A 25,998-nucleotide genomic window follows, 5' to 3' on the forward strand; every position below is an offset into this window, starting at 1 on the left:
GTATGGTCGTATTTCCTGGTCAGACAGAGGTAACAAGAGCAAAGTTAGAGAATCTTGCATCAGAGCAACTCCCCAATATGAGCCCACTACCCAGCAATCTTGCCAGAGGTGGGAGGATCTGACAGTATGCTACCAGCTAGGGTGATTGGACACAACAAAGTGTCAACTTGATGGTGCTATCAGGATTTGCTGAGGCCAAAACCTGGCCATTGCTTACAGATGGACTCCTGGTAGCAGATCAGCAAGGCCTCTTTTAAATCCCAAGCCCTTAATCAGAGCAGCTGCTAGCAGAATTAATCAATAATGAAGTTGTTGAATGTCAAAGAAAGGTGTTTGGATCTTATCTTGTTGGAGATGGTCATTTTCAGGCATTTGGTGGCACAAGACCTATTTGCCATTTAGCAGTCCAAGCCTGAATGTTGTACAGATCTTGTTTAATGTGGATATGCATTGCCCTGAGGCCTGAAAAGTTCCAAATTGAACTGAACACTACGCAATCATCAAGGAATGTCCCCATTTCTGGCCTTATAATGAAGGGCAAGTCATTAATGAAATTGGTTCATTCCAGGATCCAGCCAGAGAGAGTACCTGCAGCAAAGTCCTGGGGCTGAGCTGATTGCCTCCTACAACCACTGGCATCATCCTTTGTGCTGAATGTGACTCCAACAAGTGGAGAGTTTCCCCACTATTTCCGTGCTTTAGGCTTCTTAGTCAAATGCTGCTTTGATGTTAAGGTCCATCACTTGTATCTCACCTCTAGAATTCAGTTCTTTTTGTCCATGTTTTGATCAAGTCTGAAATTGGGTCCAAAGCTTAAAGTGGTCCTGATAGATGCAAAATTGAGCACCAACGAGCAGGTTGTTGTTGAATAAATTGGGCTTAATAACACAATCAATTACACCATTCATTCCTTTGTTGATGACTGAGAGTAGACATTAGAGTAGTAATTGGCTGGATTGGATTTGTCCTGCTTTTGTGGATGGGGCATACTGTGAACTATTCCTGTTTCTTATTTTCTTATGTTCTTAAACCCCAATGTGAGTCAGCATCTTTCAAAATGGAAAAACTGTTAATTAAATGCACATAGTATTATTTCTAACTTTTTGAAAATGGATGGCAAAGCTCTATTTAACTAATATCAGCATCTCACTGTATTTGCACAAACTCCTGCATTATTCAAGTCATAAAATGGACCAAAATCCATGCCAGAAGAAGATGTTAAATTCCCTTTTTGTACCATGTGTGGAAACCGCTCTGGTCTGATGTGACATCATTCACGATTTAAGAAGTCACAAAAATATGTGAAGAATTTCAAGAATTGCATGGTTTTTTTTTTAACCTTTCAAATTGTTTGTTTCTTCTTAAGAATTTCCCAAACAAAACGCATTTTCTTCAAGAGTATTCTTGCCTCTATGTTATCAGGAATATTCCACAATCCTTTTGAGAGAAACACTCAGAAGCTGAATTGTACATGAATTGCTAAAAGTTGATTTGCAGGTTCAACAGGTAATTAGGATGACAAACAGAATATTGACTTTCATTGCTCGAAGGATTGAATTTAAGAGCCGGACGGTTGTGCTGCAATTGTATAAGATGTTGGTGAGGCCGCATCTGGAGTTTTGTGCCTATTTCTTGTCTCCTTACTTGAGGAAGGACATATTGGCTTTGGAGGTGGGTCAGAGGAAGTTCACAAGTTGATTCTGAAGATGAGGGAGTTACCCTTTGAGAAGAGGTCGAGCCACCTGGGACTATACTTGCTAGAATTTAGAAGAATGAGAGGGAATATTATTGAAACATATAAAATTATGAAAGGGATAAATATGATAGAAACAGAGAAATTGTTTCTACTGGTAGGTGAGTCTAGGACTTGGGGACATGCCTCAAGATTACGGGGAGTAGATTTGGACAGAAAAGAGGAGGAACTGCTTTTCCCAGAGAGTAGTGAATCTATGGAATTCTCTGCCCAAAGAAGCAGTAGAGGCAACTTCATTAAATATATTCAAGATGTAGTTGGATGGGTTTTTGCATGGTTGGGGAATTAAGGGTTATTGGGATTATGCAGGTAAGAGGAACTGAGACCATGGTTGGATCAGCCATGATCTTAATGAATGGCAGAGCACGCTCGACAGGCCAAATGGGCTGCTTCTATTACAATGAAACTATGAAGCTGCAACTTGATGTTATCAGTGGTACTTAAATACGAAAAAGTAGAATTTGAATGATGGATTATTTTTCTAGTCTTTCCAAACATAGGAAGAACTGACGCATCACTTCTATAATATTGAGCAGTTGAAATTTAAAAGTGAATGAAACTTATCAATGTGCTCTGAAATCTCAAATGACTTTGGTGAAATTTCTTTCTTTATAAATAAATTTCCCTCTCAATTTTGGCTTTCCTGTAAATCTTTTGGTCTATACATTTAATTTTTAACTTTAGATTTGACTAAAATGTGGCCTGTGGGAATGAGATTTTTAATGCAACTTAAACAGAGGAGTAGGATTTTGCTTCATTCCCATTCTACATTCCGATTCTTTGAGATTTTTTTTAAGACTATGAAACATATTGTGCCAGTTTCAGTCAAGTTCCCAATGGATGCCAGTCTACGGAACAAGTATGTTCCCATGCTTGTCCTTAATTGATATAATGTTTAGTTCACATCAGGAGCAAAAAATAAACTTGCTCCAAATTTCTGACAGTGAATACAGAACTCCTCATAGAATTCCAATCTAAATATTTGTAGAGTTAGATAACTTGTGTGTCACTGGCTGTTTTTTATTTCAGCAATGTTAAAGGTTCCAGAATATGCACATTCGGAAATTGTAGCAAAAAAGTGTTTGAAATTCCCCTGGTTAGGTTAGAGTTCAAGTTTCTAATGAAATTAATTTGGCTAATCACAGCCAGAAAGTGTTCAATGAGTTTGTGCAATCCAGCAGCTTAATTGAGTATAATTATACCTTTATATTGCATTAGAGATTATAAGATGCAGAAGTGAGGAAACCTTTTCTTCAAAGAAGATTTTAAAAAGTAGTTTTGTTGTTCATTTTTTTTTAAGATTAGATTAGATTCCCTACAGTGTGCAAACAGACCCTTTGGCCAATCCACACTGACCCTCCGAAGAGTAACCCACCCAGACCCATTTTCTTCTGACTAATGCACCTAACACTATGGGCGATTTAGCATGGCCAAGTCACCTGACCTGCACATCTTTGGATTGTGGGAGGAAACCCACGCAGACATGGGGAGAATGTACAAACTCCACACAGACAGTTGCCTGAGGCTGGAATCAAACCTGGGCCCTGGTGCTGTGAGGCAGCAGTGCTAACCACTGAGCCACTGTGCCACCCCTTATAATAAATATTCTCTGACCTCTTGAACATCTACAATTTTCTCCCTGAATCTCAATGCCTCTAAAATTCCTTCTCCACCCTGAATAAACTATTTCCTTGACCAAGAATTTGTTCAGCTTTTCTAACACCTTTTTCTGTGGTTTGTTGTCAGGTCTTGTTTGATAACACCCCTAAGCAGTACCTTAGTCTATTTTACTACAAAGAATCCTATAATTAGTGGAAATTGATTAAAAGTCAATGAATTAGCATGAATAAAAGCTGCTAACATGAGAACATGTACAAATCTATAGATAGAAAATCTTTCAAATCAAAAGATAAGTTGGTAAACTCTGATCCTCCCTTCACCCTATACAGAAATGACTAAATACTACAGAAGTTTAGAAAGCAATACTAAAATAGAATGGGCTGAATCTTACCATATTTTGGTTAAGTGTAATTTTTGTGTGTTTCATGGACGATTTCTAAAAAACCTAGAAAGTCTACTTATGTTATTGACACCAACCCCCCTCATTAACTGTCTACCATACACCTATGATGCCTACCTCATCCTAAACTAGCCCAATTCTTCCACTTACCACAGTTAGAAGTTCTCCCCACTGCCCGGATACCCCTGCACTTGAAGCTGGTGCCATTTAAAAGCTGATTGTGGATCCAATCAAGCATTGTCAGTCTGGAGCTGCTCTACATGATTTGTGTCACTTGCTTTGGACTTGACAGAGAAGGACAAATTGATGTCCTGCTTCCACTTTTTGTGAATAGGGATCCAGTGTTCCCAGTGTATGGGGTGGTAGAGAGGAGAGCTGTTCTCTTCCTCCAGGACCAGACTGGTCCAAGTTGCTCCCTGCGTCAGTGTAATCTGAGTCATCAGAGAGAAATACCCTGTAGTGCAGTAAGAATGTCAATGGCCTTATCCACTCTGCTAGAGTAAATGCCATCAACTCTGCAGCTCACTCTTGTTCAGCCTCTGCTACTCCACCCATCTCCCACCAAGGCTCATACTCGAACACTCTCACTATTGAATGCAACAACTTTTCTCACTTGTTGTCACTGACTTAACACCTCCCCCTCCCCCACCACCCTAATATTATTAACACTGCAAGGCATCTGTGCTGCCTATTCACTCACTTGGGGCACCTGAACATTTCCTTCATTGAGACCAACACTGACAGCTGTGACATCCACTGTCATCTCACTTAATCCTGCCATTTCTCTCATTCCAGGAGAAAACAACTCACAAAAGGGCAGAAGGAAAGAAAAAGGGTGGTTGGGCGCCTGACATTTAGCTGCTTACCCCTGGGTTACATGGGTTTGATTCCACCCTTGCACGACTGTCTGTGAGGAATTTGCATGTTCTCTCTGCGTCTGTGTGCGTTTCCTCCTGATGCTTCGGTTTCCTCCAACAGTCCAAAGTTGTGCAAATTAGGTGCATTGGCCATTACTCAATTGCCCATAGTGTCCAGGGTTACATAGGTTTTTGTTAGTTAGCCAGGGTTATGGGGTTTGGTGGGGGGGATGCTGGCTCTGAGTAGGATGCTCTTCAGATGATCAGTGCTGATTTGATGGGCCAAATGGCCTCTTTATGTACTGTAGAGATTCTAAGATTTACAAAAGGCAAGGCAAAACCAGGCAGGGGTGCTGTCTATAGCCAGGTAGGTGCTAAGTGAGTAAAGGAAGAACCTGGTCCAGTCCTTGAACTCCTTGCAAGATCTCCTTGCCGCAGTATCACACTGAAATGTGCCAGTGAGCTGTGAAGTGTGAAATGGTGCTAAAAGTTGATGGGTGATGTGCCAGGAGGGAGCGGACAGACTGTATAAGGGGATTAGATGTCAGTATCTGTGGGCACAGGGTATGTGCAATCATCTTGACTTCATTGGGAAACATGACTTTCTCACACAATTCTCCATGGTTGTCACCTCAGCCCAAGTCATTCAGAGCCTTAGAAGATTCCATCCAGTATTTCCCATTTAAACTATTTTGGAATATATTTTCCACTCCATTGATTCTGTATTAGCAGAAACATTGGAAATATATTTATTGCTGCTATAGATAATCCTGTATTTTCTATTTTTCCTGTTTTGGATTGATTTCCTATTAGAGCAGCACTGTAAGTTTCATTCTATTGCAAGTTGAATATTTCAGCTTGCATAAGTTATATTGACAACAGTCAAAGGCATGAGTTCTTGTCCTCACTATGTTTGAATTATATGGACCTTATGTAGCACGACCTATGGTACACTGTTTCCTTGCCAATCTGCTGATATTTTGTGGCTATTTGTGTATCTGTACTTAATACAAAAACAAAATGCAAATGCAATGCATTTGGGGCCACTTGGGTCTGATCATCATTTATCTTTCCACGTAAATGAACAGGCGCTCATGAACTTATTGAGGACTAAAACCTTCTGTTGAGGAGGGGACTTAAAGCTGAAACCACATTCTACCCTTCTGGCAATTTACCTGCCCATTTTCATTCCAGGCAGGATAAGAGCAAATCTAGGTCCAAAATCCAGGTTTATACAAATTTTGGATATTTGACAGAATCTATAGGCCTGATTTTTTTATTAAGAGAAACATTATTTTAATGGTAAAGTGGAAAATTCAAGCTGAGCTAAGTTTTGACTTCGGAATTGTACTTGAGGAAGCATTACTAATTTCTCCAGTTTGAATTTGTCCCAGATATCACTCCTGATTTCGGCTAAATTTGGCTCAGATTCAGTAGGAGACAATTTGCTCATCTCTAAGAGTCAGAAATCTGTGTTTATGTGCTGAAAATACATATTTGTCCTGACATTCAGTTAACTTTACAAAAAATAAGGTCAGTGAGTTCAGGCATTGCATCTCAAGAAATCAGAATTTTGGAGTCCAAGGCTAGTGTGAAAATGAAGGGATTCAAGAACAACTTACTAACTGAACCAAAACTATCAGTGTGGTAAGATGGGCAAAAGATCACTTCAGAATTTTTATTTAATGTTGGTGTTCCAAAAATGATACAAACATGTCAGAGTTCAAAATGCATAATCGTTTTTTGATTATACTATTGTATTATAAATGCAAATCTTACATTATTTTAAAATAATTAAAAATATTGTTTCCTGCTAATTCCTCGCCTGCTATTCCTCTCCTTATTCTTGAAGTGACATTTTCAGGTAACATTCCAATACATCAGGATAGAATTTCCTCTTGTGTAGCTTTTCCTCTTTATGCAAAAGCAGTTGGCATGTTATTGGGTGATCATTATGTACAACACCTGATAACTGGATGCATTTTTATTAATGGGATTAAATATTAGTCACTCTGTACTCTGAAAGACTGATAACAGCTATTTTATGTCACCTCTCTCAACTAATTTCTAAACTTTACACTTTTGTTTCTACTGACTATGGAAATATTTGTCAAACAGGTTTGAACTATTACAGCTTGTCTGCATTGATTGAAATGTAGCTGAACTTGAGCATTAGGATTAAATTGTTGCCAAGAGCCAAAGAAAATCCAAGATTGCAAGGTTCCAGGAGTGAGTTTGTGAATTTACAAATGGTGGCAACTTTTAAAAGATGCAATTTTAGTAGGAGACTGTTCAAGGAATGGTGCTATGTAAGAAATATTTCTAAAAGTGTTCTGTAACTAAAGTATAATTGCAGGAAACACCAGGAAGCTTGCATAGAATGTGCCACGAAATGATGGTGACACTGGCTCACACTGATAGTGTAACAATACATTTTCCATGGTACTAATTGTGCTATAATGAAAACAATGGTGCACGACATGAAGACACAAAGGCATTAACAGAAACATAGGTGTATTTTTGTCACAAGTCAGAACCCTGCCAAGAGATAAAGACTTTAGTTGGATCCCATCGCATTTGGGATCCATTTCTTGTGTTCATTTATATCATCCTTTTATTATTATTTCCCAGAATGCCATAATGTACTGTTTCTTTCTCTTTCCATTCACTATTATTTCATTGTAAGGCATTTTTCTGCAGCTGGGAGAGTAGCAGACCAGCTGGGATCTACTTAGTCAAAGGATAGCATTTTTCTCTGTTATGACTGACACCTCCTAAGTCATTCTAGATTTTGCTCCACATAGGCTAACATGTCAGGTAACTGCTTAACAACTATTCTGCTGCTCATGGTACATCACCTATCTGTTTAATTTAAAATGTTATGACACCATGAAACAATCTCCAGACAGGAATGTTCCCTCCCAGTCAGGAAACACTTCAGCGATCAGGGACATTCAGCTTTGGATCTTCGGGTGATCATCCTCCAAGGCCGACCTCGGGATATGCAACAGGGTAGAGCGGCCAAGCAGAGGCTGAGAGCCAAGTTCAGGACCCATGGGGATGGCCTCAATCAGGACCTTGGGTTCATGTCACACTACATGTGACCCCACTAAACTGTACACTCTGTCTCACACACAGACACACACACACACTCTTACATACTCACACTCATGCAGACCCTCTCTCTCATACACACGCTATCTCAGATACACACACATACACCCCTACACTCACACCGACACAAACTCCCTCTCACAGGCATATACTCTATCACAGTCACACACACTGTACCAAGCATACACATACACAAACACACACTCTCACACGTGCAAACACACACACACACACACCCATGGGGTAGATATGCATTTGCAGAATTGTATTTGCAGAGACATTCTGTTTTTGCTCAAAAAGCACACAATTTGCAGGCAGCCAATCCATACAACATTTTATAAATTTGTACTTTGGAAATAGAACCAGTCTGATTCAAGATTGGAATGCAGACAGACTTGAACCTCACATCTTTAATACACTGTCTGAGCTGAGATGACACTTTATTTTATATAAAACCTTAAGTTATCTCAAGAATGTGACTTAAAAGAAGTTCTGAGATTTACATATTCATGAATTGAAACCTGAAGCCCATTCTAAAAGATAAAAGACTTAACAGCAATTTCCGTTTGTTCAAGAAAGCATTTTAATTGCATGACACTATGATCTTTTGCAATAAATTCTGAGTCTCATTATCCTGCCCCACTAGTTACCTGATGAAGGAGCAGCACTCTGAAAGCTCGTCCTTCCAAATAAACCGGTTGGACTATAACCTGGGGTTGTGTGATTTTTAACTGAAAGTATCATAGACAGTAGACATGCACTCTGATGAACAAAGACCACTGAATAAAAGAAATAAATCAATTGTAGTCTCAAACTTTATTGTTAACTTAGTGGAAATTGTGTAACACAAAGTCCATTTATCCACTTATAACAGGTGAAGGTATATTCATTATTCAGAGGTTTTATACTTTTAATTTGTATATTATGAGGTCCATACCCAGTCTCCATGCATAGCGTTTGCTTCTAGTAAAATAGTCATTCGTACTATTGTTGAGTGTATCAGGGTGTTGTAAATGTGCTCAAAGTTTGGTAGCAATACATCCTCCTAGTTTGAGAGATATGTGCAGGAATGTATGCATGCATCCCATTGCCTTCTTGATCCTATTTTTGTTGATCATCCAGATATACATTCTATCTGAAGATTGTAGTAATTGGATCAAGGTCAGCCAGTTGGATTTCTATTCAGGAAGCCTTGGCTGACAGATATAAACAGAAGTGTTGAGAATTCTGTTCACTCTAGGAGCGGCTCTGAGCTAGCTACGTCAGTGTCATGTATTATTCCCATGTAAATAAAGGTTGACTTGGTAATGGGATACCAGCATTCATGCAGTTGTTGCAAAGACATTTTGCATCATCAAAGCTGCAGTAAGATCTTTTCAAATGGGCCTGCAAGATGTTGTCAGCCAGCACCCAACAAATATAATACTCAGTCTCAACATTTTGCTACTCTGACAATAAAGGACTTAAAAAGGAATTTAATTGATTTGAAACCTGAAGCCAAAATGACCGTGGCAAGGAATGGAGGACATCTTGTTGCCAATTTTAGATGTTACATGTTTGCAGTGCAATATCTGGAAAGATAATGAAAGTGCCTGTTAGGAAAACTGGAAAGATTTATTTTTGCTTTGAATGATTAAATATAATCAAAAATGTAACATTATAATTACAAACTGAGTCCACCACCAATTATTTCTAAAGTCAGTTATTGAGTATCTTAGAGATACGCATTGGAGCAATTGCTCATGAATGAATAGCTTAGATAACAAACGTCATATAGCATGAACCTTGGTGGGAAGGTTCATAAGTTGGTGTTTTTTCTTGCTATTTTCTCCATTTTGTTCTTATCAATGAGGATATCTTTTATTTGGTGTTTCCTCGAACCAGTTCATCAATGGGTGCAATTTAGTGGAGAGACAAAAATAGAGGCTCTGTTTTACCTCCTTGATAAAGTATCCACCAGCCAGTGGTGGGTTTTCTCCAGAATCTTGGAGCCCACGGTTGGAAATCCCAATCCCAAAGCCAAGAGATGCTAGCCTTGGGCAGTGGCAGCTACTGGTTAAACACCCAGAGCATTAAAACTATCAAGGCACCCAGGATGTAGGTGAGTGAGGGGGTATGGGTGGTAGCAGAATAGGAAAAATGTCAGAGGGTGGTCCTTAGCAGATGCCAATCCCAACCCACTCCCAAAATGCACACAGAAACACACACACACATTTCGTCCCCTCCTCCCTCACCCCTGAACATATGAGCAAACCTAATTCTAGCTTTCAGCATGGCCACTGCCCATTGCTCCACACATTGCCGGTTGAGTGTTGTGTATTATGGACCACGCCAGACATCCCCGAACCATTTCAAAAAAGCAGCCTGGATCCTAAGGACCTGCTTCTTTGGGGTACAGCAGCTTTCACAATACTACTGCTAAAACTAAACCAAACTAGAGAGAAGCTGAGCTGGCAGAACTGGCCACTCCCTTTTCATTGTACAAGTTTTTTTTAAATGTTAAATGCCTTTTGCTTGAGGCAGTATCTGTTAGCTTTAATCAAATTTTCAGGTGTGTTTATGACCTCTCTGAAAAAAAAGGACAACATAACCTTGTCAAAGAAGCAGTATCATCAAATGTGGCAGTAGGATATGATGCCCAAATGGGCGTCCAGGCTCTCAATTGGAATCTTTACAAAGTCGCCATCTATATGGCTTCCCACATTGGACTTAAGCGAGTGGAGGGGTAATGTACTTGCCACACAACTAGACCTCTTCCCCATCATCTCCAGCTATCACTGGGGTGGCATAAAATACTGCCTAGCTTGATCAAAGCCCACACTGCTTGCATGGCATATGGTTCAGACTGAAAGTATCGTTCAATGATTCAGTGGTTTAAAATATAACCAAATATTGTCGAAGAAATATAGCAGCATCTATGGAGAGAGAAACAAAGTTAACCCTTCAATTTCCATGATTCTTCAGAACTGTATCAAAGAAGAGTTATGGGACTCAAAACATTAACTCTGTTTTTGTCTTTTTCTCGAGCACTTCATGTTTTTATTTCCTATCTCCAGCATCCACAGCATTTCATTTATTTTTACAATATATAGTTTGCTTAACAAAATCCATTAATGGTAAAATTCCACATTGATGAAGACTTCTCTGACCACATTCTTTTTCATGCAAAAGTGTATAGTCATCTTAATTGTAAAATAATAAAACCTTGTTTCAACATATTTTATTGAAAGAGATGAGCCTTTTTGAGCAAGCAAGCTCTTTAAATGAATGATTAATTACAATATCTGTATTTGATTTCTGGACTCTTGCACGAATTGTAATAATGATTAACAGTAATGATTATGGAATGCATTATTTACAAACAATGGGAGTTGGTCGGGGCTGTAAATATACATCAAATGACTATCATTTCCATCTGTACTAATAACGCCATCACTATCAGTGACAGAGAATAATACCAAAATATTAGAGCTGCCACTACTTTACCAAACAGGGACCTCAGCCAGATACATGGTTTTCATCAAGGAGCACTTTCATTTCGGCAGAGCATGTTGTGCAATTTTATTCATATTTATTTAGTGCAATCTTTAAATGGTCTAAAGATTTATTTAATCATATGTTCCTGCATACAGTAGTGTAGCTGTTTTGCTATTGATGCAAGAGAATGGATGAATAATCAAGTTAGTGCAAGTTCAAATCTCACCACAACAATTTGAGAATTTCAATTCAGTCCAAAAATTCAAGAAATAAAAGACTAGCCATGGTACAAATGACTACAAATATATTTGTTTGTCACAAGGCCATAATTGGTTCACTGTTGTTCAGGGAATGAATCATATTATTCCTGTTTGGTCTGGACTAGATGTGACTCCAGCCCCACACTAACATAATTCAGTTTCATTTCCCTTGTAAGTGATCTAGCAAGTAACTGAATTGTTTCAAATCAATGAAATGGTTTATTGGCCTACTCATGATTTCAGACCCAATGTAATGTGATTGACTCTTAGTCTCTTGGGTGGGCAGTAACAACTGTTGCCCAGCCAACAATGCCCATGTCCCACGAGTGATTAAACAAAACTCTGCATCGCAAGATTTACAATAGTAAGCATCTTTATACTTTAAGGGATCTGATTTAAAGGAATTGTACAGAAGGAGGACAGGGGACTCCTATCTGCTTTCGGTGTCTCGAAGTCTAGGAATTCTGAATTGGTTTGTGTCTGGATGCTACAGAATATGGCATACATGGGAAATTTCACATGATCAAATGAGGACCAATATCACTGAAACAAGGTCGAAATCATCCAAGAGGATTGGAGTTCTTTTAAAAATTGGGAAACCTAAAGGAATAAAAAGGAAGCCAGATGGAAAACCAATGTGGAATCATAATAAATAATAAGCATTACCTGATATTGTATATAGAAATCAAGATGAGTTTAGAATTTTTAGAAAGAAATCCTGGTTAATGAGGACAATATTGCTGTTTACAGACACAGCTATCTTGCTGTAAAGAGAGGACTCAATATGTTACATCATATTTCTCCTGCAACCCTGTGCATCTGTCATACTTTTACTTCTATGAGTTGAAGATGTGTTAAAATATATTATGATAAAGACAAAGCACTGGGATGTTGCATAGTAAACGAAATGCAGAATGGAGCTCTGGAGAAACTCAACAGCTCTGGCAGCATTTGTGAATAGAGAAACAGACATGATGTGCCAAGTCCAATATTTTCTTCAGAGTGAAAGAAGAATCATATTGGGTATGAAACGTTAACTCGGTTTTTAGATTAGATTACTTACAATGTGGAAACAGGCCCTTCGGCCCAACAAGTCCACACTTTGGGCGGCACGGTGGCACAGTGGTTAGCACTACTGCCTCACAGCACCAGAGACCTGGGTTCAATTCCCGCCTCAGGTGACTGACTGTGTGGAGTTTGCACATTCTCCCCATGTCTGCGTGGGTTTTCTCCGGGTGCTCCGGTTTCCTCCCACAATCCAAAAATGTGCAGGTTAGGTGAATTGGCCATGCTAAACTGCCCGTAGTGTTAGATGAAGGGGTAAATGTAGGAGTGTGGGTTGTTGTGGACTTGTTGGGCCAAAGGGCCTGTTTCCACACTGTAAGTAATCTCATCTAAACCCTCCGAAGAGCAACCCACCCAGACCCATTCCCCTACACCTAACACTACGGGCAATTTAGCATGCCCAATTCACCTAACCTACACATCCTTTGGACTGTGGGAGGAAACCGGAACACACGGAGGCAACCTACACAGGTACAGGGAGAATGTGCAAACTCCACACAGACGGTCACACAAGATGGGAATTGAACCCAGGTCTCTGGCGCTGTGAGGTAGCAGTGCTAACCACTGCACCACCGTGCCAGTTTGTCTCTCCAGTGCTGCCAGACCTTCTGAGTTTCTCCAGCATTTTCCATGCTTGTTTCAGGATTCCATCATCCACAGTATGTTTCTTTAATGTCAATAAAAATAAGAGTGTAACTAGCATAAAATTCAATTCAAATAATTATATTGCTACCCTTTTAAATTCTATTGTTTAAAATTATTTTCATATAATAATCCATTTATTATGCCGTATGAGATCCTGTGGAATATGTCACATCATCATCCACAGCTATTCTTTTTGGCAAAATCTATTCTAGTGGAAGTGTGATGAACATTCTTTCTTGCTCTTGCTGAAGTAATAAGAAATAGGCTTCAATTATATCTATATTTTGATTCAGATTTCCAAGGGGTTCTTCTGAGAAGTGATCAATCCATGTTATCATTACGTTTCCCATTGTGTCATGTTCAATACTTAACAGAATGAGGAAAAAGAACATTTTTGTTTGTGGAGTGGAGAATAGTTAGAAATGACCTGTGTAATCTTTGTCAGAATGGTATCAAATGCAAGTAACATGGTATATGTATGAAAATATATTTATGAAAAAATACAGCAAGTAACTTTATATCATGAACTTCACACCAGCGTTAAGAATGTTCCAAAGTGCCAGGAGAATATGTCTTTTGTGTTCATTAATGATCGAATGCAGTTCAATCATTACTTTTGAAAGCTCCATGTAATGTATTTATAGCATTGTATTATTGTTAGGCTTCCTACCACTCAATTCACCTCATCTTGCCTACTTGACCTTAAGGAGAATTTCCAAACCTCATACTCTTGCTATTTTAAAATCCATCTTGTTTCACAGATATAACATCAATAATCTCCACCCTTGCCAATCTTATACTAAAATCCTCATTCTGACCTTTTTCACTTGTTTATTTGTTTATTGTTTATTTGTTTATTCCAATGCTATCCTGACAAACTTTCCATCCTTCACCTTCCACACACATCAGATCTTCAAAAGGGCTGATGCGTGTTACTTATTCAGGCACTAAGTCCGGCTCAATTTTATCTGCTGCACTGTACTGACTGCCATTCAACAGCAATTAGGAACAAATCAGCCATTCTCAGGTTGGCAAGCCATTCTAATGGAGTGCCACAGGGATCAGTGTTGGTTGTGTTAGGAATACCTTTAATGTTGTTCAAAACCTTAGTGTTACCTTTTACCAAATTCTATTCACCCATCATCCCTACACTCACAGATTTACATCAGACACCAGTTAAGCCTCAGCTTCATCACTGGCAGCTTTGTATTCAGTTACCAAGGCTCTAAACTGTGGAATTCTGTTCCTAAATCTCTGTCTCTATAGCTCTCTTTTCTCCTTTTAAAATGTCTCTTTAGCCAAGCTTTTGTTCAAAGCTCTAATATCAATGCATAGAGCTCAATGTCAAAATCTGAGAACAGTCTTTTTTTATTGTGTTAAAGGCTCCATATAAATCCAAGCTATTGTTGTAATGTTTTTCACAATGCCCTTCACTTCTTTTCACCTGTTTGCAAACATGTTGCTAACTTGCTACATGTGATTTTTAACAAGTCATTGGCTAATTGAGTTCACAGATTTCATACAGGCCCATCTAGTTACCGCAATGCTGGAGATTTTAACAGGAATGTAGTTTTTATTTTGCTAAGTATCAACTATTAACATTTATTTGAAGGCATTGCTTAGCAAATAATTACAGATGTGCCATTCACTAAACTTTACTGCTCTACAAATTTCTGCCTCGCAAGAAATTGATTTACAGATGCCTACAGCTCTTGTAAATAAGTAACAAACACTGTGAAAACCATGTAGTGTTTATATTGATTATATTTTTGACAACATGGCCCCCACATAACTGATGCAAAGAGTACAACAAGGTGGGAATCACTGAAGAAACTCTCCAAAGAAATGGTGCCCTGTACACTAATTTATTACTTGGACCAGACAAACACCCAGGTGACCGACAGCTACTAGCTCAATAATCTGTCTGTTTCAGACCTTTGTGATAAGCTAAAAGGTCTTGCTTTTTCCAGAATGCTTTCCCTATGCTTTTTAAAGGGCACAGCACCACTGACCATTTTCGCCTCGGGCTTATATTTAAGATGTCTGTGGGGGAATGAAACAAGCAGCAGTCAAATATCCGTGCAAGGCTGTGTATCTTGGCCAACCTGTGATCTTCTTAATAGAATAGATCTTCATACATATTCCCTCACAGAAGTCCCAAGAGCAACAGGAGCTCTTACAAGAGTTTAACAAAATAGTATACTTTTCCAACATGTTGATCTCTTGTGTATAGTTATATTTCAGTAGATAGTCCCAAACTCTTGACATGAACTGGGATTGTTCAGTACAAGGACAATATAGACAGTCCATATTTTCAAATCTTCTGTCATCTTTCAGCACCAATGTTTGTTTTACGGTACAACATTCTTCACCATTTTAGTCAGACCTGAGGGGGTAGATGTCCTCCAGCTACTCTCACTGATTTGGCTGCTGGTTATTGCCATTAAATGCTGTCACACAGTCCATCATCAAAGTATTCTTCCTCACTCCCTGCAAGATTGGCATATCACACATTGGCTTGAGCTTTTTTCTTGTCATTCATAATGTAAAACCACTATCAGTATCATTGCACATGACCTAAACTAGTTGCATATCTTATAATCATTTCCTAGTAGTTGAAAAGTGTGGCGCTGGAAAAGCACAGCAGGTCAGGCAGCAATCAAGGAGCTGGAGAATCGACTTTTCGGGCATAAGCCCTTTATCGGGAAACCTTTCCTCGCATTCAGGTATTAGTGACTGGGTTTCTGATACTCACTGTCTATCCAGTGTGTAGCTGTGGTACTTCTCTAACTACTCACTGATGGTGTATCTGTTTCATTCTCCTTTGAATTTGAAGATGAATGACCTGTGGCTCTTCCATCCTCTGTCATGGGTGTGTTCTAAATCTCATGACTTAGGAACATAAGCTATTCAGCCCCTCGAGCCTATTCTATTATTCAAAGAGATCACGGCTGATCTGTAGCCCAACTCCAGATACCTGCTTTTGGCCCATATCCCTTAATACCTTTGCCTAATAGAATTCTTTCTGTCTCAGATTCAAAATTAACAATTGATCTATTATCAACTGCCGTCTGTGGAAGAGAGTTCCAAACCTCTACCACCCTTTTGTTGTGCAGAAGTGCTTCCTAACATCTCTTCTAATGGACTGACCCGTCTCAGACTGTGCCCCTCCCAATTCTGGAATCCCAACCAGTGGAAATAGTTTGTTTTTATTTGCCTTGCATTTTCCTCTTAATATCTTCAAGATTTTGATCAGATCACCTCTTAATCTTCTAAATTCTGGAGGAAACAGACCTAATTTGCATAACATCTTCTCATTGTTTAAATGTAATCCAGGGATCATATTTGTAAACATGCATTGTATTCTTTGCATACATCACTCTGTCATTGCTGGGCCATCGATATATTTACCAGGTAGAATATTTCAAAAGTCTGAATTTTTCACAAACACTGTGAAAACCGTGTAGTGTTTATATTGATTATATTTTTACATCGGACAGTATGATTGTGTCACTGCATGGAATTGATGATCCATTGTTTGTTGTGAGATAGTCTATTATACATTGTAACATGGAGTGCCACTAATTAGGTTACATGTCCTTTACTATACATAATGCGGATGTGTTGACGTGGTTGCATTGGTTCTGGCTTTCAGGGTCTATTGACCTGCCTTTTAGCTTTGATGTTGATAGTCATGAAAGGTGCTGCTCGTCTTATACCACCAACATTGGAGGCTAGGTAGACAATATGAAAGCCTTGGTCATCTTCCAAAGGTTGCATTTTGGTTTGTTCACTTTGTTGATTTGTTTGACACCTTCCTATGGTGCCAGGGTTGTGGTAATGTACCAGCTTCTTGGTCACCTGGCTGTTGTCCTAGCATCTGAATTGGCTTTTGAAACTAGAATTTCTGCACACTCTGATGGTATTTGCTGTCAAATGCTTTGCAGGTATAAGAAAGTCCCAGACAACGTTTGAGTGCGTGAGACAAGCTGCATTTATCAATTACCCTTGCTGCAAGTTCTTCTTCAGAGAAATCACATTCATGCCTTTTTGCTGTGGCATCTGACAAGAAAGTCATTTATATACTCTTGGATTCCTGCCCCCCACTCCACCCACCGTTTGACATAAACAACTAATCCAGAAGTTGAGTTGTATCTTGAGCTGGCCCTCACACACTCTCCAGATCTTCTCTGGATCTTTTTTTTAATCATCCTCAGAATTAAAATGTTTACTTAAATAGCTGTAACTCAGTAAAGATGTCATTCACTGCTCAATCCATAGTCAAATGCTTGCCTTCTATTTCTTGTTGCAGATCTATGTTTCTTTGTTTTATTGAAGTAGAGTGCAGGTTTGTTTGTTCCCTTTCTTTTACTTGGTTTGCTGTTCTAGTCCTTTTGCTTCTATTTTACCTTATTTTTCATGATTCTGACCTCTTCAGGAGGTTTTGCAGAGTGCTGGTCTTTCTCTTTAAAAGGTGAAGATCTGTGTTGACAGCTTTATGCAACTAGGGGAAGTTCACAGCAGCTCTGGCATTGAACTAAAGAAAAAAAAGGATAGAACCAACCAACCACTGTACACAAGTATGTATCTCCAGCTTAGAAAATCACTTTATATGGCTAACAATGTGCTTTTGTCAATTGTTAAATTGATGGTATTTCTTGGCTGTTAATGTTAGTTGTAAGCCTGTAAGGACGTGTCACCTAAAGACGAGATGCGAATCGTGTAGTACTGAAGAATGTAGCCAACTTTTATTGTAACACATGATATCTACATAAGCATATTACAATCACAAAACCTTGCAATTCAAATGTACGACACCATGCTTCCTTCAGCATGTCATGCTGCATGCGAACAGATCTCATTCAGATAGACATTGAGAGCTCGATGCCATTAGGTCACCTGTCATGAAATGCTGATGACATCATGAGCATGTCCCTTTGAAGGTATTTTGCATAACTGCTGCAAGATAATAAGCAATGAACAGAAATGTAATCTCCACCAAAAAAATGAAGTATGAAGTTGGTTTCAAGCTAAACATAAAAGGTAGGAAATTGAAGAATTATGCCATTTTCCCCATCAAACCTACTCTGTCATTCAATATGATCATGGCTCAGTCTTTGTCCCAATGCCATACTCCTGCTTTCTCCTTATACTCCTTGATATCTTGAGCTTCTAGAAGCCTATCTATTTGTTTCTTAAATACTTCAGTGACTTCAGTGTTTCTTAAATATATTTCAACAACTTCCCCTCTGAAGCCATTTGTGATTGAGAATTCCACAAGCTCATGCCTTTTGAACAATGAAATCTATCGTCGTTTTAATCCAAAATGGTTTACTATCTATTCTGAGACTGTGACCTCACATTCTGGATCCATTGGCCAAGAGGAACATTATCCTTGCATCCAGTCCACACAGTCCCTGTCAGATTATTAATTGTGTTTCAATGAGGTCACCTCTTATTCTGCTAAACTCCAGTGAATAAAGGCCCAGTCAAAAAAATCTCTCCACATACTACAAACCAGCCATCCCAGAAATCAGTCTGGTGAACATTCACTCTGCTCCTTCAATGGCATGTATATCTTCTCTTAGGTAAGGAGACCAAAACTGCACATACTATTCTAGGTGTTTTTTCACCAAGGACCCGTACAGCTGCACTAAGACATCATTCCTGCTGTACTCAAATGGCAAGTGTTGCAAAGATACCAGAGCAACAATTAGTTGGTGTAGCCCTTTATGGAATGAAAATGTCCAATGTTATGGAAGAAGATATGGGTCGCTTAGGGACTAGTGAGCAGTCCTCAGCCAAAATTACCATTATCCGGTGATTCCTAAGACACAGCCTAAACACGAGTGCCCATTATGCCACATCAGCAACATGGATGAAAAACTTTTGAATTTTCAAAGGCCTGTTAACTGAACTGTGGAATTAAATGGTTCAAAAATGATTCTAGTGCAACATACAGGGCATAAGAAGACAAGATTAGTAGCTATACTGGCCTGCATGACCAACAGAATGAATTAAAGGCTGTTGTAATCTGCAAATGTAAAACTATGCTGAGAATCAAGATTCCTTTTGTGTATGTCCAGCTTGATGGGAAAGGATGTAGTGAAGGTGTATGCCAATTGGGCAGAATAGACATCCTGATGGTCTATGCAAATGAATGCAGCTTGTTGATGTTGGACATGTTCAGATCTCATACAATCAATGATACAAAGAGATGCTATGAAGAAATAACATCCAAATAACAGTTATCTAAGGAGATCAAATGTTTGTGGATCAAGTTTCAGATATGTGCCTCAATGAGCCTTTCAAGGATCCTGATCATGTCAAATGGAATATCTGCATGGTTAATACAGAAGAATCATACACAATGAGTGAAATTGTGCTTGCTAGTACTCTTGAGGTTTTGTGTAGCTTCATCATCAAATCATGGGATTCTATTGATGCAAAAGCTGTCATCATCTGATCATTCAAAAATGCAGAATATCCAGATCAATGGATGGAGAAAATAAATGTTGTGGCAGGGTAACTCTGAAAGCATAAATACCAAAGCTAATCCATTGTGGGATCCTTACAATGATACCCTAAGTGACTCAGAATGAATTTGAAGGAAATCCTCCTGTCAGATGCCGAAGACAATTAATTTGACAGTTTAAAAATTATTTTTGATTGTGGTTAATTGTCTCCTTTTAGAATTAATGCATTGAACAAAACATGTCAGGTTGAATAACTCTGAATTTTCCTTTTTATCACATTTCAAAATGGCTGCCATCTGCATCAATACTGGTGGTTCACATTTGATGCTCAGTGTACAAATCAATCTTCATTGTTAGAAGGATTTTTGAGGCTTCAAAGGTTGACTTGTATATCAGGATGTATGGCATTTTATTGAATAAATATCAAATGACATTCTTCACAGACATGCAAGGAAGTGGAAATAAATAGCTAACTATTTAGTAGGGGTAACACATGTCTGCAAGTATCGGCAGGAGGCAAGACATACCTACTTTGAAACAGAGATCTGGTTAAGAATTATCGAGGGTGACGGGACCAAAAAAAATGTGTAAAGCAGGAAATCATATAACCTCATAGAGACACAATTTCACGAAACAGACTGGAAATCTGTTTAACATCACAAAGGAAACTTGTATATCATTATAAGAAACTAATCACTGTAACTAGGCAGAGGGAAGAACTGTTATGAACATGAAGAGGCATGATTATCATGAAATGTGTAACAGTGAAGTACTGAATAACCTTAGAAAGGATACAATTGTTATAGAATTTGTAGGCTGGACATGTCTAGTTTCACATAGAATGCATTGCAATAGTTTTGGTTGACGTGTGGTCATATATTAATCAGGATCTCTGACTACCTGGCAGAATTATAAAGTGTACACATGTGTGTGACAAACTACTTTGCCCTCTGTGTGCCTGCTTGAAAAATAAACCATTGTCTTGTTTGGACTATCAATGGCCTCGGTCTCTAGTGTCACTTGGATGTCACAACAATGCACCTTTCTGTTGTTTAATTAGATTGATCTTAAATTACATTGGACTGGACAATCTCCCCTTAGAAAAAATAAAGAAGTGTAAGAGATACATTGAAATAAGAATGGGATAAACATTGTAATGTACATGCAGCAGAGCACCTAATATGATGTTGCCCATTCTATATACGCAAGTTTTTCAACCATTAACATTGAATGGATTGAAAAGCATTGGTTGGAACTGAGCAATTTTATAACATATCCTGGGAATATGTACATCAGAATGTTTGCCCCTAAATGACACTGCATTTTGTGTGTCATAGCACATACTAGTTTTCTATAATGTACAAAACATAAGTAAACAATAGTTACTCCATGCTAATGATAAGCAGAATTAATGTCTGCTTTTGTAGTAGAAACCCGATTGACTTATACTCAATTCCTAGAAGCATGTGGCAAATATGAGGAATGGCAGAAGCCTTTCCAGTTGTCTGGCTGAAATTTTCTAAATTAGTTTCAGCTATGTGTTTAGTCGGTATGATATGAAGCTGTTGGTGTTGGACTGGGGTGGACAAAGTCAGAAGTCACATGAACCAAGCTATAGTCCAAAAGGATTATTTGAAATCCCAAGCTATTGGAGCACTGCTCCTTCGTCACCTGCTTGTGATTTCAAATAAACTTGTTGGACTATAACCGGATGTCATGACACGTCTGACTTTGCTTAGTAGGGGATGCAGGTATTGCAGTATCTGTAAGTTGTCACAGTCTAAATTTAGGTGAATCCTGAAATTCAAGTCTTCCCAAAAAACTGATGAATGGAGCAAACAGTTGTGGGTAGCATGTGAGGAGTCTACCCCACCTATTCTTGCCTATGTATCGGTGACTGGTTAGAAAGTGACACTGAGAGCAAATTATTAAAGGAGTCGAATACCGCACCTAATGGCATAAGTTTTTGCTACTCACAGAAAAATAATTTGAAATATGAACCTCAAAACATTGAAAGTCTGATAGATTTCCAAAAGCTTAAGTAATAAAAAAAATCATTTTAATCTGTCATCATAAAACAACCAGCTGAACAATAATAGAGCATCATGAAGGAAGATTCCAAAGTACTTGTAATGAATTCCATGTAATAGAAACCATATTCCATTTAGTTAAAAACAACCAGTTATAGTCCAACAGGTTTATTTCGAGTGCTGCTCCTTCATCAGGTGGTTGTGGAGGTTAAGATCATGCTCACAGAATTTATAGCTAAAGGAGTCCAATGTCATAGAGATATGATACAGTAAGTAATCTTAGATTACTGTATCACATCTCCATGACACTGGAGTCCTTTGGCTATAATTTCTGTGAGCATGATCTTAACTTCCGCAATCACCTGATGAAGGGGCAGTGCTCCGAAAGCTAGTGCTTCCAATTAAACCTGTTGAAGTATAACCCGGTGTTGTGTGAGTTTTAACTTTGTACACCCCAGTCCAACACCAGCACCTGATATATCAGTAACTTAAGCAAGTGAAAAGCTTTGATCATTTTCTTACCTTTATGTTGTACTACACATTCCATGGAGCCAGGACCATTCAATCTAATTGTCCATAGCAGTGTTCATCTTCCATAGGTGCATCTGGCTATCATTCTCCATCGACTGTCAATAATAAATATATCTATTTTTTCCTCCCTCACATGGTTATCCAGTGTGTTTGTTAATGCATCTCTACTGTTTGATTCAACAGCTTTTTGTCATCACAAATGTCACTGTCTAACCATTCTCCAGCGAAAGAGGCCTCCTGAATTTTTAGAAATAAAACAGAAACTGTTGGAAAAACTCAAGTAGGTTTGGTAATATCTGCAGAGAGAGAAAGACAATTATGTTTCGCATCCAATATGATACTTCTGCAGAACTGAATTTTCTGGATTCCTGGATTTCCTGTTTGATTTATTAGTGACAATTTAATATTTATGATCCCCAATGTTGATCTTCCTCACAAGAAGCATACTTTCTATCCTTAACCTGACATTTTATCATCTTAAATTACTCTATCGGGTCACTCTCTATCAAGTCTTGTCTTTTCTAAATAAAGAGTCTCATTTATTCAATCTTTCCTGATAGCAACAAATTTTGAATTTCAGTATCATCCAAGTAAATCTTCTTTTGCATCATCTTCTCCGTTTCCTTATCCTATCCCTAACATGGAGGCGAGAATTGTTCATAGCAAGTCTTAGTGCAGTCTAACCAAAGTTGAACGTATGTTTAACAAAGTCAACTGTATCAACTTGATAAAAGTGTCAGTTTGGTTTAGAAATAGACATCTCACCTCTGCGTTGTTGTGGATTCAAGCCACACTCAACTACATAATCTTCGGTGATTGGCCAGTACAGTACAGAAACAGTGTCACATTTTGGAGTGTCCTCTTTTGGATGAGACATTAAACCAACTGATCTGGCCATGAAGGTCTGTAAATACTATTTGAAGAAATGTTAGGGACCCTCCCTATGTCCTAGCTGATACGTACCCCACAAGCAACATCACAGCCAAGAAAGTCTGTTTATCTGTTCCCTAATCTCATTACTGAGATGTTGCTGTGCACTTACTAGATTCACTTCACAAAATACAAAATTGGCTGAGAAGGAGTTTGGGGTATCCAAACATCATGCATGATGGCTCAGTGGTTATCACTGCTGCCTCATAATGCTAGGGACCTGGGTTCAATTCCTGCCTCGGGCAACTGTCTGCGTGGAGTTTGCACATTCTCCCTGTGTCTGTGTGGGTTTCCTCCCACAATCCAAAGATGTGCAGGTCAGGTGAATTGGCCATGCTAAATTGCCCATAGTGTTAGGTGCATTAGTCAGGGGTAAATGTGAGGTAGGGGAATGGATCTGGGTGGGTTACTCTTCAGATGTTGGTGTGGGCTCGTTGGGCCAAAGGGCCTGTTTCCAGACTGTAGGGAATCTAATCTAAGGCACAAAGCCAAGTTTGTTTTTACTTTCCTTTATTATTTTTCTTAATATCTAATATTTAAAACAAAATCATATTTTTATGACGATCTGTGAAGCCCTATGTACTGTTCCTCACCTTCCCCACAGAACAAGAATAATTTATTTGCAAAGACATGTATTGTCTGTGAAACATTTTGGCATGTTTCTGCCAGAGATGTTGAGGTACCTTATAAATTTGAATTCTTTTTTCCTCTTTTCCTTCCCTTTTAGTTCAGCAGTGGTGTGCTACGCAAGAGGAAGGTCAATCAATAGGATTCCCTTTGAGTCTGTCGACACTACTGGATTGGTCTTAGCAGGATTAGTCTCTCTGGAGACTTATCATAGAACACTCAGGGTAAGCTTTATTTTTCTAGTTTTCAGCTTTCTGGCAACACAGTATATCTCTGTACAACCAATTATTTTTCGAGGGCTTATTAAGAAATTTCCATACATGTAATGTAAATTGGAAAATGTTTACTGTCAAGTGCAGTTGTACTTTTAAATCCATGATGTTAAAATGACTATATTTATTCAGAATACTTTTTAACAAATTATTTCTGTGTGAAAATGCAGCCAAATTAATTGGCAGAGAAAATATTTTGTGCAATGCTTTGAGTTTACTGACCAATAGAAAGAAAGAAAAACATGCATTCGCTTCGTGCTTTCACTGCACTGGATATCTCAAATAATTTAGTGAAGTCTGCTTGATGTATTTCTCTGTTGAATTCTTTCACTTTTAAGAGTTTATAGACTGATTTTTTTTGGCTGAGTCCAACTTTCGTTGAGTCTTTTAGAAGGATTTGCACTGCAAGACCTCAATCATTTTCTCACTGCATTGGGGTATGGTGTGGTGCCCATGTGGGACCAGCAGTGGTGGACATAACTCAAGATCCTGCCAGTCTGGTGTAAGTGCCACCATCTTCTCTGTAACATCTCACATTCACTCATTATCTCTGCTAATATATTCGCCTAGTCCCAAGACTCATGCTCTACTACTTTCTCTGTTGCCAGTCACATCGTCCCTTAGCTGCATACCCACCCGGGCTGACTATTCACTTCACCTTGCCACCTGCACCAAAAGTAACAGCAGGACCTGCCTCTCTCTCATTTCAAAGGAAGACATTCTAATGGGCAGAAAGTATCAAGAGCATTCAGTGAGAATTCTGACTCTAACCACTTTGAATATCTGCCTATTTCCAAACCCCTGGACTGATATTATAGGCTGGTATTGACTTACTAAGCCAGGCTCCCCTGACGGAAGTCTACCCCCTTTGACTTAAATGAAGCCTGCAGCCAACTATGGCAAGCTTCCTTTCTCTGTGTGTGCACTAAACAGCAGGAAATGACAGAAGTAATGAGCCTGCTGTCTGTGGCTAAGTAAGCAAAGCACTAAAAAAGCAAAGAAAGAAAGACATTGCAAGACAGAGATGCTGTGCATTCAGGTAAACTCAGAATGAGTGTCCACTGTGACAGTGGGTGAACTAGCTGGAGATGTAGTCTAGTCCAGTCCATGAGCTGGGTGTGTAGTCTCTAAGTGCAATGTGTCCTCACTGCTACACTACAATAATGGTTGCCCCAGGATGCAGCACTGAAATGCAGAAGGGCCCTGTAAGAGGATCGGAGATGTCCCATGAGAGTTCTTTGAAGCTGACACACATTGGATGCTGATGGCCATGGATATGGAGTGCCTGTGGCCGGTGCCCATGAAGCGTTCCCTGAGATGTTGGTGCCCGCTGTTCAATATGGAAGTCTGTTAGAGCAAGAAGTGAGTTGATGTTGTCAGGTATCTGATCCAACATGTGCCAGCCTTTAAGAGCCCTTACGGCACAGCTCCGATCCTCTTTCAGAATGCTGCTGGCTTCTATCATTGTAATGCTGCAGTGAGGGGACCACACACACAGTTCATGTTTAGTTTCCTCAATGTCTAGTCTCTCTGATGCATTTGGTGAGGTACGAAGCTGAACATTAATGACATGAGTTAGTCTGTTCACAAAGTATTTAACAAGAAATTATTTTCCTAATTGACAATTCCCCATTGTCTCGTGAGAAACTGAATGCATTGCTTAGTAAATGGTGGAGTGAGATGCTCCTGATGGACTTCACTGGTTTTCTCATTTGATTCTGCCACAAATCTTGTCAGGTTCATGTTGCTCCACACTACATTTCTGTTCTTTACTGATGTTCTCTCTTTCTCCCTTTCTCTTCTGGTGCTGAATGTGACACACTGGGCAGAATCTTCCCAGTCCCTGAATGACATACGCATTGGCAAGTGAGTTGGGAAAATAGGGTAAGATCAGTAGAAATGAAGTTCTTGATATCAGGAGAAAAGATTTACTTCTCCCAT

At 39.0% G+C, this 25,998-nt stretch overlaps 1 long non-coding RNA gene across 1 annotated transcript in view; it reads left to right on the forward strand.

Annotated features, from left to right (window-relative positions):
* The window catches only part of LOC148147296 (uncharacterized), a 338,020-nt gene that overhangs the window by 267,586 nt on the left and 44,436 nt on the right, over positions 1-25,998 (forward strand). Inside the window, exon 2 of the long non-coding RNA XR_015759863.1 lies at positions 23,886-24,009. This is a non-coding gene — a long non-coding RNA (uncharacterized LOC148147296). The remainder of the gene's footprint in view (positions 1-23,885; positions 24,010-25,998) is intronic.

The sequence above is a fragment of the Chiloscyllium plagiosum genome, unplaced genomic scaffold (assembly GCF_037043375.1).
Source record: "Chiloscyllium plagiosum isolate Xiang-an unplaced genomic scaffold, Cpla_swu_hap1 HiC_scaffold_17, whole genome shotgun sequence".
Classification (NCBI taxonomy): Eukaryota; Metazoa; Chordata; class Chondrichthyes; order Orectolobiformes; family Hemiscylliidae; genus Chiloscyllium; species Chiloscyllium plagiosum.